Consider the following 14347-nt stretch of genomic DNA (forward strand, 5'->3'; position numbering starts at 1 on the left):
TAATAGAGAAGGGAAATTAGTTATTTCCCAAGAGTTATCCCTCTAAAATCCATCCCTTATAAAACGATGGGTGGGTGCTATTTATAGACATCTCATGATGTAGGATAGAGCCCATGTGCAAGGCACATGAAAAATATTCTCTCTAACCACCTTGTCCGAGGAGGTGACCTCTCCGAGGATGAAGAAAACCCTCAAAGAGGAGATCAACCTCTCGGTGAACCTTTCTTCTTAGCCACACCTAACCAATGATCCCCAATCATCCCAAAGAGTCGAGGTAGTCCTAGAGGACCCTATGCCGCTAAATATTGCCGAGTCTCATGGACTCCCTGAGGTCGTGCCACCTCGACCTGGGTATAGACTAGTTTAACCGAAGAGTGAATTTATTTCCACTCACCGTCCTCGGGATCGAGTCCTTTGTTCGAAGTTCATTACGCTCATGGTTCTGGTGCGTAGATCCCGGAAAGCTCCGAGCCCGCAAGTATTCTGGGACTTATTAATGGAGCGATTTTTAGATTACGTTTGAATCTGTTCGAAGTCCAAGTGCCTCGGATCTCTAAGCTTGCTTAATACCCTTTCGAGTCCGAGCCAGAGTAAGTTTCTATGTTCGTGGATCTGAACCCTTTTAAGGTTTGGAGCAATTTTGCCCGTTTGATGGTCAATTAATCTGGGCCCACCAATCTTGGACTTACGATAAATTCAGGCCCACCAATCTTAAGCTATTGGGCCTAATTAATTTAGTGGACTCAAATTAGCTCTTCTTACATTTGCCCCTTGCATGTATGAGAAATTTTAAATTTCTCGGACATGCATAGTGTCATTTCTTTGGCCCTGGTTGCATCACGTCCCCAAAAAATATGTTGTCTTGACAGAGCCTATGAATAAAATTGATGACTCACTGTAATTTACGGATAAAATTGACAAGTAAATTTTTTTTTTTATGCCACTGATATATTTTTACAACATCTGAGAAAATATATATATATATATATTTTATTCCAACCAAAGAATAATAAAGCACCTATTTTTTATTCTTGGACAAATATGAAAAGATAAGGCTCATACACACATTTTTTTTTTGTTTGGGAGCACACAACACACCATATACATATATGCATATTTAGAATATCTGAGGAATATTCAAAGAATAATGCCCCTCATTTCTTTCTATTTAAGGAAAGGGCCCAAAACCCTAAACCTCACAAACGTTTTGCTCAGCTGTTTTAGCTCTGTCTCTCTCTAAACCGAGGGACCGACCAACTTTCTTCTTCCCCAAGACTAAATCAGTTATATTCTTCGTCAATCGGAGCCCGCAATTGCTAAACCCAGAGGCCACCGTGACCAGCTTGCTTTGTGATTACTGAGGACCACCAACGCTTGCACACCGACAGTGGTTGTTCTAGGTGCCGCTACCGATCTGCCACAGACGTTACAGCCCCGTCATCGACTTGTCCTAGCGTCGCAACCCAGCCATCAACATGTCCCAGTTTCGACTAAGCTGCTGCTACGACATTTCTGCTACTTTCGGCTTCAACTGCCTAGCGCCGGCCACCGTCGGCCTCTCTTTGCCGTGACTTTTCCTCCTGCTTCGGCTGTCCGGCGCCACCTTGCACACTATTGGCGACCACAGCCTCAGCTACCATCGTTATCGTGACAACTGTTGGTTTTCTTCACTGTATTTAAATAGATTAAATTCTGTTGTGTACAAAACAACAACAAGAATATAAAGAAATAAAGAAAATGAGAGAATTTGTTTGATTACAAAAATCAAACTCGAAATAAAAAAAAAATAAAAACAGATTTTATTTTGTTACAAAAACAAAATTAAAATTTGATTAAAATAAATAAAAACAACACTGAAAATAAATTAAATAACTTAGATGATTTAATTTCTTCAAATTATTTTCTGATCAAGTCCAGTGTTTGACACTGTGTCCTTAAGACAGATTCGTCCTCTCCACGGTGCTTTCAGAATTTAGACGTCTATCTCCCAGGATGAAATGATCTACCACAAACAATAGCAGCACTACAAATTGTTTGCCTTACGAACACACTAAGTGTTTACACTCTTTCTTTCAGAAATAAAATGCAACAAAATGAAGAATAGAATAAGCAGAGGTGAAATACGAAATTTTTGAATGAATAACATCAAATGAGGGTGGTCCTATTTATAGATGTAAAGGTGGCTCTTGGTTTTAAATTGAACAGGTATGATACCTGTTGGTTTTGAATTCAAACAGATTTGAATCTGTTAATAATTCAAACAGATAGCAAAAAACGGGAAGGGCCCTGTTTGGGTGTGCACTAATTCCAAATTAGTTTATTTCTGTTTGAAAACGGGAAGGGCCCTGTTTGGATGTACAGAAAATTCAAATCAGTTTAATTTGAATTCTGGATTTTATTTTACCAAAAATAAAATTAAATTCAAATATTTTTGGCCCAAAAAGATTAGTATTGGGCCGAACAAGCCCAACCCAACCACACACCACGCACCCGCGCCTAAGCCCAGGCCCAGCCCAGCCCGCCCAATCGGACGGACGGCGGCGGCGGCGCGCACGCGCGTGTGTGGTGATTTTTGGGTCCAATGGGTCTAGCCCATTTTGCCCATAACCTCTCCCTCTAAAACACTTGGGTACCCCTTGGGGCACACCAAACCCATGCCTTATAAACCCTTTTAAAACTTCCCACCAAATCAATGTGGGACAAGCCATTTTACAACCTTAAGGAATTTCTACCAAAACTCCATTTCCATGGAGCACACTTTGGCTTCAATTTCCCATTCACTCGGTAATGGTTTTGAGCAACCAAATATACCACGTGAATCACAACGCGGCATAGAACACGTTACCACTTTGACCCGAGTAAATCGACGCTCGGGGCCCACCTAAAAAATAGACCAAACTTGAGAAAAAATTCTGATTTTACCCAGAATTTTTCTACCATTTCCAATAATCCTCCACATGAATGGAATTTGATAACAACGGAAATGCAACAATATGCAGACTTTAACGAAAGAGTATAAGTCGAAAATATCTTGTATCAAGATAGGTAGTTTTCGGCCTTGAACCTTCCCTAGTGATAACCTATCGGACTTATTGGCTAACCAATGGACGCGATGCCTTGAATTGTTCAGCCGTTTGTGTAAGCCAAGACAATAGATTTCACACAAAATATCTTCTAACACATCGTGATTCTCACTGTTGTGTTCATTTTGGCCTTGAACGCGCCTGGTTTTCATAAGTGTTTCTAGAGAATTTAGCCTTTTCATTCTCATAGAACCGGCCCCAATTCAACACTCATATAGGTGATTCTTATTGTGAGTATCTCCTTATACTCGTCTTGATTTTATACCTTAATCAAGATATAAGTAATCATTAAAAGCAAAACTTATCCTTATACCCCTGCATACAACATATGTTGCAGATATAACTCTCACCATAGGAATGGGTAGGGAATTTTTAATCCCTTGGTGATTTCTGGTGAGCCATACATAACTTAGTTGTCCCTTTGAACTTAGTTCTTGGGATCTCCAGTCATATAAGTAGGGTGACCATTATGACGACTCTTATGTAATAGGCTTTAATCCCATCCCCTTCGATGAACTATACACTAGCTCTTTTGTCAAACCTTTTGTTAACGGATCCGCAATATTCTCTTTAGATTTTATATAATCTATTGAGATTATTCCGTTTGACAACAATTGCCTTACGGTATTATGTCGACGACGAATATGTCGTGACTTACCATTATACATATGATTCTGTGCCCTGCCTATTGTAGATTGACTATCACGATGAATGCAAATAGCTGGCATAGGTTTTGGCCACATTGGAATGTCTTCTAAGAAGTGACGAAGCCATTCTGCTTATTCTCCTGCTTTGTTCAAAGCAATGAACTCGGATTCCATTGTGGATCGTGCAATGCATGTTTGTTTTGTGGATTTCCAAGAAACAGCAGCGCCTCCTAGAGTAAAGACATATCTACTTGTGGATTTTGAATCTTTAGTATCCAATATCCAATTTGCATCACAATAACCTTCAAGTACTGCTGGATATCGAGTAAAGTTCAAACCATGATCACGAGTGAATCTTAGATATCTAAGAACCCGAATGATCGCTTTCCAATGGTCTTCTCCGGGGTTACTAGTGTACTTACTTAATTTACTGATAGCATAAGTTATATCAGGTCGAGTACAATTCATTAGGTACATCAGGCTTCCATTGATTTGGGAGTATTTTAACTGAGACACTGCATCACCTTTATTTTTCGATAAGTAAAGATTGACGTCTACAGGTGTTCTAGCTAAATTCATATTATCCTTGATAAATTTACCAAGAATTTTCTCAATATAATGTGATTGAGATAATGCATATCCGTCAGATGTTTTAGTAATTTTCATTCCTAATATAACATCTGCGACCCCCATATCTTTCATATCAAATCTTTTGTTAAGAATCTGCTTAGTTGATTTGATCATGTTTTGATTGCTTCCAATGATAAGCATGTCATCCACATAAAGACAAACTATGACATATCATTGGTCAGTGTTTTTAACATAGACGCATTTGTCACATTCGTTTATCTTAAACCCATTAGTAAGCATTGCATGATCAAATTTTCATGCCATTGGTTAGGTGCTTGTTTTAATCCATAAACGGATTTTACAAGTCGACAAACTTTCTTTTCTTGTCCTGATACTACAAACCCTTCGGGTTGTTCCATATAGATCTCTTCATTTAGATCACCGTTTAAGAAAGCTGTCTTAACATCCATTTGATGTATTTCTAAATTAAACAACGCTGCTATAGAAATAAGCATGCAAATGGATGTTATTTTTGTCACAGGGGAATATGTGTCAAAATAGTCCAGACATTCCTTTTGTTTGTAACCTTTAACAACAAGTCTTGCTTTATACTTGTCAATTGAACCATCTGCTTTCATTTTTCTCTTGAATATCCATTTATATCCAAGAGGTTTAGAACCAAGTGGAAGATCCACCAATTCCTAAGTATGATTTTGCATAATGGATTCAATTTCATTATTAACAGCCTCTTTCCACAAAGGTGCTTCAAGACCTGTCATTGCTGCCTTAAAGCTTTGAGGTTCATTTTCTAACAAGTATGTCAGAAAATTTGGACCAAAGGATTTTGATGTTCTCGCTCTCTTACCTCGTCTTGGTTCATCATTAGTTAAATCCTGTTGGTCGAGACTATTACTAGTCTCTTGTGTTTGATTGTCATTAGTCTCTTGACTTTGTGTACAATCATAAGTTCTTTTCTGTGAACTTAATTCCTGTCCTTTCTTGTAAGGAAAGACATGTTCAAAAAACACAGCATTCCTTGACTCTATAATAGTGTTCACATTTATATCAGGTATTTCTGATTTATAAGTCAGAAATCGATATGCACTACTATTCTGAGCATAACCAATAAACACACAGTCTACTGTTTTTGGTCCAATCTTAGTCTTTTTAGGAACAGGAACTTCAATGTTGCCAAACACCCCCACACTTTTAAGTATTTGTAGGAAGGCGGTCGACCTTTCCACAATTCATAAGGAGTGCTATTGGTTTTCTTGTGGGGTATTCTATTAAGAACATAATTAGCAGACAATATTGCTTCCCCCCCACAAGTTTTGTGGTAAACCTGAACTTAGTTACATGGCATTCATCATTTATTACAAGTTTTGTGATAAACCTAAACCTAGTTCACTGCCGATATGGCATGAGGAGGGCATTGATAGCTGTCACGACCCAAACCCGCCCCTATGGGTTTAGCACCATAACCGGCCAGTAATCCGAGATTACCGAAGGCCTGCTTAACAGTAATACAGTAATACAAAGTACAGGGGCTGGCAGAAGCTGAAATAGTAATTAAAAGATGTCCAATGAGCTGTGACAGTCTGTATGCAAAAAGACTTTTCATATATATATATATACAATCAGTACCAAACAGTATGTACAATATATACAATCATTCAGGACAGGGACTTAATCCTTATTAGAATAGTACAGTACAACACCATTCAGTCTATACAGTAATTACAAAACAGATACAAAAAAGGGGGAAACTAAAACACTCCAAAAGCCCTGGCTTGAAGGACTTGGAACCTCGCAGTGAGGCACGGTGGTTGGCTTAACAAAACTGGAGTTTATCCTGACGCTTCTAGCAATGGTCCGGTGCCTGTACACCTACATATATATATAAGCAGTGAGCTAAAGCCCGGTGAATAACATAATGTGTAAAGAGGTTAGGAATGAATGTCCTTACAGTAACGAAAACAGTTCATTGAATCAATATATCAGTCATTCAGTCATAACAGTCATATGTGGTACATCCATTAGCAGAACAGTACAGTAAACAGTAGGTCTCAAAAGACCGAACAATCAATGATGGTTATCATAACAGTAAACAGAAGTTCCAAGATAGGAACTGACAGAGATCTCTGTAACAGTAGCAGTAACAGTGATTGCTATGGATGCCACAATACAGTTCAGAATAGAGGACATACATTTATTCAGTTAACAGTATCAATTCAAAAAGCAGTTCAGTTAAACATTCAAAAAATATTCATCTTTGAACATATCTTTACAACATTGTTACTCACAGAGTTCTGGGCTAAGCTAGTACACGTCCTCGGATGCCAACCCTACACAGTTATAGAGTAAACACACACTAAGCTACACAGTTGGGAAAATAGTAACTTAATCCCTATCTTGACTCGGTGTGGTTCTACATCAATATCCTCATTAAGATGCCTTAAACTAGGCCTAAGAATGCCTAGAATGGAATGAGGATGCAAAGATGCACTTTAAAAACATTTTCAGAATTTTCAGAAAACAGAGGTCCCGTTCGAGCGTGGTTTTCCCCGCTCAAGCGTACAGGCAAACAAAATACTCTGCTCGAGCGCGAGTTACCCCGCTCGAGCAGACTGTAAAACATGTCAAAAGTACTGGATGTGTGATAATCACGCTCGATTGGGCGCTCAATACCCGCTCGAGCGTGTGACACAAGTCCTCACTTGAGCGTCCAATACCCCGCTCGAGCGGACTGTAAAACAGTGCAAAGTGCTGGATGCACGAATTTCACGCTCGAGCGCTAGTCACTCCGCTCGAGCGTGAGTCTAAAATCTAGAATTTCCAAATTTGAACCTCAAGATCAAAAACAAGTTTTAAAACACCAAATTCGATCCTTTCGTGTTTGCATGTAATAAGGCTCAACATGTATTGCCTAAATGGTCCACTAATATGGCAATATGGTAAATAAGGCAACTTGTGTAATTTAACTTATTTTAATCTAATTTAATCATACCAAATCCAAATTCAAGTAATTATATCATAAAATCCTATAAATTTTAATCATCACATAACACTAATCCATTTCTGGTTCGGCCGCCGATAATGCCTTCAATTTGCAGTTTAAACATAAAACGTGAACAGATAGTTTAACAGTCGAACAGATAAAAATGCACTTAAACAAATACAGACAATCAATCAGTTCATAATTTCAGTCAATTCAGTCAATTATCATAATCAGTCTCAGTTTAACAGTAATCAGTGTTTTATCAGTAAACAGTGGTGAGGGTTGTCACAATAGCACCGTCTATAGACCTGACAGAGTGGCATGCCAATTCGGGTTTGACCAGTGTGTCCCGAGGCCAGCACCTCATTTATTATCTTTTTCAGAAAGCTACGGGCACTTTACTCACGAACTCGTACACACCATGCTTCCTATATCCGGCTCTTTGACAATGCCAGGCTTGTGCCAAGTAGGGGGTTTCACCCCCTCTTTCAGGAGATATTGGCGGAAGAAAATTGATGCATTTATTGAGTTTGTCCAGAGCAGACCGACCATATGTTTGCCTCCGCCAATTTATAAGAAGGACTCTTCTCTTCGGCTGCCTAAGAGTCGAAAATCTGATCATGTGTATGCGAGCTTCTTTGCTTCATGTGCTCCGACTGACCTTCCAACTCGGACATCTACTCTTAGCTTGGCAATTGTTTCTCCAGAGCCAGTTCCTTTGAATAAGGCTTCTGGTTCTCGGACGACCCGCTTAAGAAGATGGCCCACAAGAGGGCTTCTGATGCCAGTCCTTTCACTCCTCGCCTTTCCAAAAGGCTTCATCTGGTACTAGATAATTTTTTTTTTTGATTTGAAGTTACTTTCCTTCTTACGACTATACCTTCTTAAATGAACACTTTTTATTTTCTCCTATTGTGTAAGACCCTGCGGTTATTGACGTTTTCAGTACCGTGGCTACTGGCCACGCTACCTCCACTAGGCTGGACTTAGACTTGGACGACACCCTCCATTTGTCTACAAGACTCGTGAAGATACACACCCCTCGTATAGTAGTTATAGATGATGATGATGAGGCTGTGTCTTCTTATCATTTTTGTGATCTTGTCCCACGTGTGCGTCGTCACCGTCCTATTATTGTGACCGAGGATGCCTCGCCATTGGTTAGATATTCCCCTCCTCGCTCAGTTTCGGGAGAGAAGCGCCATCTTGGCAATGAGGTTATTGGGACTCACTGTTTTGATGCTGAGGTTATTGAGAACCATGGCTCTAGTGCTAAGATTATTGAAGGGACTGGTGCCACAAGAATTGATGCTGCGGGACATGCTTTTGGAGGCGACATAGAGATGAGGTGTGCTTCCTAGGGACATGCTTCTGGAGGCCGTTCAGAGATAAGGTGCGCCTTTAGGAATAGTGTGGAGGTGGATGTGCTAGAAGTCTCTGAGACTCGCTCTGGCACTTATGGTGATTCTTATCTTCTGGCCTTCCTTCCTTCTTCAAGGATGACTGCTACGGTTCTGGCTTCATTAGGCGTTGAGATCGATCAGGTGCCCTCTGTACGGCCAAGTGACTTTATTGATGCTAGGAGCCCTTCAATTCCTCCGGCTTTGCATAATGATTCTCCCTCAGGTAATCTCTCTTTCTGAAGTTTGTCATGTATTTCTATTTGTGAGATTTTTTTTTTTTACTCAAACGGCTTTACTGCTCCCTACCCCTAATAAGACTTTTTTATCTTTTCTTCAATGTTGGCCGCTACCGGTGTCCTGCCTTCATCTGCTTCGGACTCTGCTTCAACTCTCTTTTGTGACTCCTCATGGTTGTCCTTCTCAAGGGGAGACACCTGCCTTTGAGATGACCGTTAGAGGCTCTTCATCGCAAGTGCCTTCAAATGTTTTGAATCTGAATCTCAGTGATTTCCACTTTGATAGTGATGCGTTTGGTCTGTCCCCTTATCGATCCGCATTCTTAGGCTCGAGACCTCTACTGGAAGTTACTCCTCCGGGTGGTTCATCTAACCCGATAGACATTGGGGAGATTCCCGAGACTAGTACCTTTCCGGCCCCAATTCCTCCTTCGGCTTCTGGCAAAGTATCATTTCTCCATTATTGGGTAGCTCTTGAGTTTGCTTCAGTTCTACAGCTTGTGCATTCGAGTTACCCTGAGACCTTTGCTTCATTTGCTTGCCAATGTCCACTCATTTAGACTGCTCTTCTCGAGTCTTTTGCCACTATCATATACAGCTTGGACAGGCAACGGTTGTGTGACTTTAACGGCAAAGTTGTTGAGACAGCGTATCAGGGGATCCCTAACATGGAGCGTCACCAAGTGGATCTATCATGGCTTTAGAAGTGCCTGGATATAGCTTTGAACACCAGTCACCGGGTGGAAGTTTTGTCTGTGCTTGCCTCTTATCGGACCTTTATGGATGAGACGAAGGCAACTCTTCGTGAACTTGAGTCGGGCTATGCTCGGGCCTTGGAGACTTTAGAGGCACGCACGGCTATTTGTCCTCAGGATGTAGATATGACGGGCAGCTTCTTCGAGGGTGTTCTTCGAGTTTTTTTTTTGTATTACTTTCTTGCCCCTTTCGATAAAAATGTTTTATCTAGGACAATGCAATGAAATGACAAAATTTTTGCTGTTGGGAGATTTTCGCATTATTTTCTCATTCTACTTGATAAAATATTTATTTCGAACGATACAATGGAAAGAACAATCATATGCACATGTGTTATAAAAGTTGAAATATTCTCATTAATTCTTCAATGACAAAAGTATAATATATTTACTGCAAGTGATGGGATAAACATATACCATAAAGAAAACCAGCTTCTTCATAACGTAAGGGAAATACAACTTTTAGACAAAGTAAGAAAATGAAAATGAATTTCAACATAGATGAGTCTATCTACGGGTAGTAACGCTTGATAAACTTTGCATCGAGCAGACTAGTTCGGAAGCCATCTTTAACCCTTACAAGCATGTAGTACCCACTTGAACTTGTTTGAACCACCTTGTAGGGCCCTTTCCATTTTGGAGAAAACTTGGGCAAGGGTTGTCCTCGCATGATTAGGTCTATGATCTTCCATACTAGATCACCTTCTTTGAACTTTCTTGGCACCACAGTCTGATTATAGGCTCAAGCAATGGACTCATGATACCTTTCCATGACTTTTGCGACTCTGTCGTGCTTTTCCTCTAATGCTTCCAATCTAGTGGTTCGAGGCTCCAGCACCATCCCTGAGGCGAGAGCCATCCGAGCAGATGGTGTTTCCAACTCTATAGGTAACACTGCCTCAGACCCATACACAAGGGAGTAAGGAGTTGCTTGAGTTGGCTTTCTTTTTAAGTTGTGATATGCCCATATCCCACCAAATTCATCAATCATCTTGCTCAGAATCCTTATTAGTGTCTTGTTTGTGGCCTCCGCTTGCCCGTTTCCTTTTCGATAGTAGGGTGTGGATTTGTGATGCTTCACTTGGTAAGTCTCTAAGAGGCTCTTCATATATTTGTTTAAGAAGGTGTGCCATTGTCCAAGAGTATGGTATTCCGTACTCCGAACCGGCAAATGATATTTTCCTTGATGAAGTTCGCGACTGCAGGCCCCGTAGCGTTCTTCAGAGGGATTACTTCGACCCACTTTGTGCTCAATTCCATAGCTGCAAGAATCCACTTGTACCCCTTTGAAGGTGTGGAGATGGGCCCTATCAGATCGAAAGTCCAAGTATGGAATGGCCATGGCATTCGGATGCTGTGCAGGTCTACGGCTAGAGCATGGATCAAATTTCTGTGTTTCTGACAAGTCTGGCACCTCATCGCGTGATGGGACGTATCTGACTCCATGGTCGGCCAATAATACCCAAGGGTACAAGTTGTTCGAACAGCTGAGCCCTCCTTGATGCTCAATTTTGTGGGCTCTTCCGAGGACTAGATCCGACTCCTCCTTGGAGAGATACCTCGGGGCAATGCCCTCAATACTTATTCTGTAAAGCTTGTTCTGATCAAGAAAGTACCGCCTCGCTCTCTTCTTGAGGTGTGCAATGTCCCTCGGGCTCTCAAGTAGTGTCCCCTCTTTGAGATAGTCAATGTAGACTTATCTCCAATCAGAGGTATCAATTTCAAAGCAACCCTCATCCTCCCGGATGTATGACTGACACTTGGAGCATTCTTTCTGTAGTTGGTTCGAGGCTTTCTTCATCTCGGGCCAATTAGCCTTGTCTTTGGATCCTTTTGTACAGACTAATATCTCCATCTCTGCAGGACTTGTCATAAATCTATTGTAGTCGAAAGCTTGCTTCTTGTTGGCCAACACACCGGGCTAGGAATCCGGTACCTCCTCAGAAGTAAAGTTCACCTTGAATAATTATGAATTGGGCAAGCTTGGCCATAGTCAGTTTTCCAACTTTGCTTCTGAGTTGTTCGAGGACTTCTCCTCTCCAGTCCTCCGGAAGGTCTTTGTCCTCGGGAATTATTGAAGGCTCTGTTATCTTCTTGATAACAATTGTCGCCTCCTCCTCTAGAATATTAACTCTTGCCCCTAATGTTGCGAGGGCATCTGAAAACTTGTTGTCGGAGCGAGGCACATGCTCTATTTCGACCTTCTGAAATTTGTCAAGAAGCCTTTGGACTGTTGTTCGATATGTGGCCAAGGCAGGCTCATTTAAGACGAATTGTCCTGAAACTTGCTTCACTATCAACTTTGAGTCCCCCCGAATTCGAATCTTCTTGATACTATGCTTCTCAGCTGCTATTAAGCCTAAAATAAGAGCCTCATACTCGGCTTCATTAATCGAACAATGGAAATCCAGTTTATAAGACAAATATAACTTTTCTCCATTTTTGCTTGTAAGGACTATCCCGGTTCCTCCTTTCCCTCTGGCTGCTGCTCCGTCAAAGCTCAATGTCCAAAAGCTTTCCTCAGAAACCATAGCTGCATGCACTTCTCCTCTTAGTTCTTCATTCACTGGTTCATAGTCACCACTTCGAAATTGGGCAAGGAGATCAGCTAAGGCTTGGTTTTTGATTGCCTTAAGAGCTACACATGTGATCTTGAATTCACCCAGTGCTAACAACCATCTTGCCACCTTCCCGATTAGAGCAGGCTTGCTAAGGAGGTATCAGATTGGATCACTTTTAGTAATAATCTGAATCTGATGTGCTAAGAAGTAATGTCTGAGCTTTTGGACAGTGAATACCAAAGTTAAACAATGTCTCTCTACTGGAGTATATCGGACTTCTGTTCCTCGAATCTTCTGACTGATGTAATACACCGGGCATTCTGCTCCATCTACATCTTGGACTAATAATGCCCCTATGGTCTTGGGGGTTGAGGTTAGGTACAACATTAGAGGCACCCCGGGCTGCGGGGCTATCATGGTCTGAGGTGAGATCAAGGCCGCCTTGATTCTCTCGAAGGCCTTTTGGTGCTCTTGGTTCCACTCGAACTTGGCATCTCCTTTTAATAACGAGCCGAAAGGGGCAGAGATCTCTACAAGTACTGGGATAAACCTCCGAATATAAGACACCTTCCCGAGGAACTTCTTTAACTCCTTCTGAGAATGCGGGGGAGGCATTGCTCTGATAGATTTGACCTTGTCTTCATCTGCCTTGATACCATGCCTATGTACAAGAAACCCAAGGAACTTCCCAGCCGTCACCCCGAAAGCACATTTGAGAGGATTTATCCTCATTTTGAATTTCTGGCACCTTTGAATACTTTCTCAAGGTCTCGGAGATGGTCTTCTTCTTTCTTGGATTTCACCACTAGATCATCAACATAATTTTCCACCTTATGATGGATCATGTCATGAAAGATTACAGTCATAGCCCTTTGGTAAATTGCTCTGACATTCTTGAGTCCGAAAGGCATGACTGTATAGAAGAAGTTTCCGAGAGGTGTTCTAAAAGCAGTCTTTTCTGCGTCCTCTTCAGTCATTTTAATCAGATTGTATCCGTTGAATCCATCCATGAATGAGAACACCTGGTGTCCCGAGGTGGCATGCACGAGGGTGTCGATGTGAGGTAGATGGAATTCATCCTTCGGGCAAGATTTGTTCAAATCTCAAAAGTCTACACATACTCTGATTTGACGATTCTTCTTCTTTACTAGAACTATGTTTGCCAACCACATGGGGTACTGTATTGGCCGGATGAAACTAGCATGTTGAAGTTTTTCAATCTCCTCCTTAATTTTCTCTTCGAGATCTGGATGATATTTTCGAGCAACTTGCTTGATTGGCTTGGAGTTTGGGAACACATCAAGATAATGGGAGACTAGGTCAGGATCTAGTCCGAGCATTTCTTTATATAACCAAGCAAACACATCTAAGTACCAGCTTATCAATTTTAACAATTGTTCCTGCTTCTCTGGGCTAAGGCTCTAACTCATGAATATCGGCCTTGGTGCATCTTGTCCATCACTCAGATCTATTTCAATAAGTTGTTTGGACTGAGGCTTCAGCTCATCTTGCATGCATTCTGGAGCCACTTCAGGCTTTATTACCATGTCATTGTCAGGAGACTCTGCTTTTGACTCGGAGTCGGTGGCTAAAGAAACCGACTCCCCGTACCTTTACAAATAGTACACCATCTTGCCCCATTCTCGAACTTTCATCACCTTCCGAGAAATAGGCAAACTTTCTGGTCGAGACATCGCCCGTTTACTTGATTCTGCCCTTGGCTCCTTGTCATCTTTGATATCCTCCCAACGAGGAATTTTGACCCTCCAAGGATTAGAGATGGTGGGAACCTCTTCAACAGCCAATTTGGTGAAGTAGATGGCGTCAGAATAATGAGCTTCATGGGTCTCGAAAGGCCTTTTTGTAGCCTGAATTGTCACCGTCTTCTTTCCCCATTTAGTCTTAACACACTAATGATAACTTGACGGTATAGCCCCATATCTATACATCCAGGTCCTCCCTAGAATGATGTGATAATTTGCCTAGGAATCGATAATATCGAACTTGGTGGCCGAGCGAATCTTTCTGACGGCTAAATCAACTGTTACGCATCCTATAGTAACTCTCATTTCTCCACCAAAGCAAGTGATGACT

This window comes from Camellia sinensis, chromosome 2, assembly GCF_055761805.1.
Source record: "Camellia sinensis isolate YWXY chromosome 2, ASM5576180v1, whole genome shotgun sequence".
Taxonomy (NCBI): Eukaryota; Viridiplantae; Streptophyta; class Magnoliopsida; order Ericales; family Theaceae; genus Camellia; species Camellia sinensis.